At 39.9% G+C, this 3,601-nt stretch overlaps 1 long non-coding RNA gene across 1 annotated transcript; it reads right to left on the reverse strand.

Moving 5' to 3' along the window:
* Window positions 1-192: 192 nt before the first annotated feature.
* LOC103353365 (uncharacterized) lies at window positions 193-1,832 on the reverse strand. Its single transcript, XR_519998.1, has 3 exons — window positions 1,750-1,832; window positions 345-454; window positions 193-251 (listed from the first exon to the last, which is right to left on the reverse strand). It is a non-coding gene; the product is annotated as an uncharacterized LOC103353365 (long non-coding RNA).
* Window positions 1,833-3,601: the final 1,769 nt, after the last annotated feature.

Here is a 3,601-nt window from a genome sequence, read left to right on the forward strand (position 1 = left end):
AAATACCATATTTCTCTGGTTTATAGCTATTCAATTTGCTGGCATGCTTTCTTGTCAACACAAATATTTTCTATATGTCTCAATTTGCATTCCCTGCTACCATTGCTGCAGTTTCTGCAACACCCACGGTACCATGACAGATTTCCTGTTATGCAGAGCACATTTCTACTCAAGTATTTCTCTCTATATTGTACCTTCATGAGAAACAGCTCATCCCAAAAGCGAGGGTTGTTTTTGGCCGGGTCTTCTTTCTACAACAAAGGAGAAACAACACTGTTAACACTTGAACATAAGTTTATTAGTCTAAACTTGCACCACTGACATTCTTTAAGAGCAATACTCACTGCAAAAATCTCATCATACATCAGAACCACCTTCTCCTTCAAGGGCTTTTTAGAGGATGACGTCCTCCTCAACAGTCCTGCCTTCTTCTCAACCTGAGACATGACTAAGTCTGGGGAGAAAGACACAGCGAGTGAGAAATGTGTATACAAGAGGAATAAAGGATTTCTTTTCAACGGGCTGATAATGTTCTGTATTGTTTAATCAAATCCAAAGAAAAGAACAAAATCAAGAAGAGCTGGGCTGAACTCTGTAAACATGTCACTACACAAAAAATTCAGTATTTCTCCAGGGACTCATTTCAGTTGTGGTACGCAACTCAATTGTTCACTGCTCCAGAATGGTTTATGTGACTAAATAAACTATAATGTTAACCTTTATGGTTGTAAAACATGTTTTAAATTGTTCTATATGATTTTATTATGTACATATTACCTTTAATGAATTTTGTTGGAAAGTTCTTTTATTTTCTCTTCCATAAGAGCAGAGCCTTTTGGAGAAAAATGACTGTAAACACGAAGTTTGCTTACACTGAATACATCAACTGATTGGCCTTTACAGTCTCTCTAGCTAATATTTTAGGCTAAAGTCTACTGCCATCAACAACAGCTACACACCTGTCATGCCAGTTTTTTGTTTTGTTTGTTTGTTTGTTTTGTTCTGGTTTTTTTTTTTTTACAAAGAAAAAAAAACTCCCTTTACTGCATTACCAAAGTATGCGGCCAGGTGACAAAACCTGCTCGTATTAATGACTATTTTACTAACTTGCATTTCTCAGTAGTGCATAAAACAACATGACTAACATTAACAACGTCGTGCTCAACTTGTCAAGTGAAATATTTTAAAAGAAATTGTTGTAATTTACAAAGCAGCAAGGTTTCAGGATAGGTTAGCAGAGTGAGCTATTACAAGTAAATGAATGTTTGAATGAACTGAGTAATACGTGAGCATATTAGCAAAGGTACTAGGTTAGCTTACAGATGATCAACTGACACTGGTTTATATTACTGGACTGTCGTGAGAGTTAATCTAATCTGTGTGTGAACTGGGATGGTTTTATATGCTAGTTAGCTAACATTAGCTACCTCACCCATCGCTACCTAACTGGGTTAGACTAGTAAACGACAAACAGCGACACGGTCATATTAACTAACAAGTACTGATGCCCAGTAGACACTCGAAGATCCCTTAGTTTATTCGCAGTCAGGTCGCTAAACATTTATCGACTGAAATAATCAAAAATGTTATTCGCAGCTAAAGCTAATGCTGCCTAGCAAGTGCCTGTCAAACAAGGATGTTGGCGTTGGCCCTGGTTGAGCGTTAGCCTCCTAGCTAATGTCTGTGTGCGATTGTTGGTAATAGTACAGTGTTGTACTGTTTGAGCGGGTTTATTTTGTGTGTCCTTACCTCAATTAAAGTGTTAAAATCTAAGTCAGTGCGGTTCATGAATCCTTGTGGTGACAACAGTGTCTGTTAGCATACTGGGAGCCGCCGAAGCTCCGCAGGGTCTCAGCGCCCGACGGGTTCCAACATGTTTTACTCCACGGTGCTCACTGATAGGGCTGACACGATCTACTCTTCTCTATGATTAGGTCATCGACTGTTACCGATTAGTACTAATCTAAATGACTAATTTTCCTCTGGCATGCAAAATGACCACTTTAAGCTGATTTTATGGTTGGAAACTGTATATTACTGTATATTACTGTACAATTCATCCATCCATCCATTATGTACAGTCGTGGCCAAAAGTTTTGAGAATGACACAAATATTAATTTTCACAAAGTCTACTGCTTCAGTTTTTATAATGGCAACTTGCATATACTCTAGAATGTTATGAGGAGTGATCAGATCAACTGCAATTAATTGCAAAGTCCCTCTTTGCCTTGAAAATGAACTTAATCCCAAAAAAGACATTTCCACTGCATTTCAGCCCTGCCACAAAAGGACCAGCTAACACCATTTCAGTGATTCTCCCATTAACACGGTGTGGGTGTTGATGAGGACAAGGCTGGAGATCAATCTGTAATGCTGACTGAGTTAGAATAACAGACTGGATGCTTTAAAAGGAGGATGGTGCTTGACATCATTGTTCCCCTTCTGTTAACCAAGGTTACCTGCAAGGAAACACGTGCGGTCATCATTACGTTGCACAAAAAGGGCTTAACAAGGAAGGGTATTGCGGCTAGTAAGACTGCGCCTCAGTCAACCATCTATCACATTATCAAGAACTTGAAGGAGAAAAGTTCAATCGTGGTAAAAAAAAAAAAAAAAAAAAAAGCTCCAGGGCGCTCAAGAAAGTCCAGCAACACCAGCTGTTTCAGCTGTGGGATCAGGCCACCACCAGTGTAAAGCTCGCTCAGGAAAGGCAGCGGGCAAGTGTGCATGCATCTGCATGCACAGTGAGGTGAAGACTTTTGGAGGAAGGCCTTTTGTCAAGGCGGGCAGCAAAGAAGCCACTTCTCTCCAAAAAAAAAAAACCATCACGGACAGACTGATATTCTGCAAAAGATACAGGGATTGGACTGCTGAGGACTGAAGTAAAGTCATTTTCTCTGATGAATCCCCTTTCTGATTGTTTGGGGCTTCTGGAAAAAAGCTTGTTCGGAGAAGACAAAGTGAGCGTTACCATTAGTCCAGTGTCATGTCAACAGTAAAGAATCCTGAGACCATTCATGTGTGGGGTTGCTTCTCAGTCAAGGGAGTGGGCTCACCCACAATTTTGCCTAAAAACACAGCCATACATAAAGAATGGTACCAGAACATCCTCTGAGAGCAACTTCTCCAAACCATCCAAGATCACTTTGGTGAACGATGCCTTTTCCTGCACGATGGAGCCCCTTACTAACTAAATGGCTCGGGGAACAAAACATAAAGATTTTGGGTCCATGGCCAGGAAACTCCCGAGATCTTAATCCCATTGAGAACTTGTGGTCAATCCTCAAGAGGTGGGTGGACAAACAAAAACTCACAAATTCTGACAAACTCCAAGCATTGATTATGCAAAAAAAGAATGCCATCAGTCAGGATATGATCCAGAAATTGATTGACAGCATGCCAGGGAGAATTGCAGAGGTCTTGAAAAAGAAGGGTCAACAATGCAAATATTGACTTGTTGCATGAACACAGTGTAATTGCCAGTAAAAGCCATTAATACTTCTGAAATGCTTGTAATTATATTTCAGTCTACCATAGAAACATCTGACAAGAACACCTAAAAACCTTGAAGCAGCAGACCCTGTGAAAATGTAATATTTG

Source organism: Stegastes partitus, unplaced genomic scaffold, assembly GCF_000690725.1.
Source record: "Stegastes partitus isolate 25-593 unplaced genomic scaffold, Stegastes_partitus-1.0.2 Scaffold3, whole genome shotgun sequence".
Lineage (NCBI taxonomy): Eukaryota > Metazoa > Chordata > Actinopteri > Pomacentridae > Stegastes > Stegastes partitus.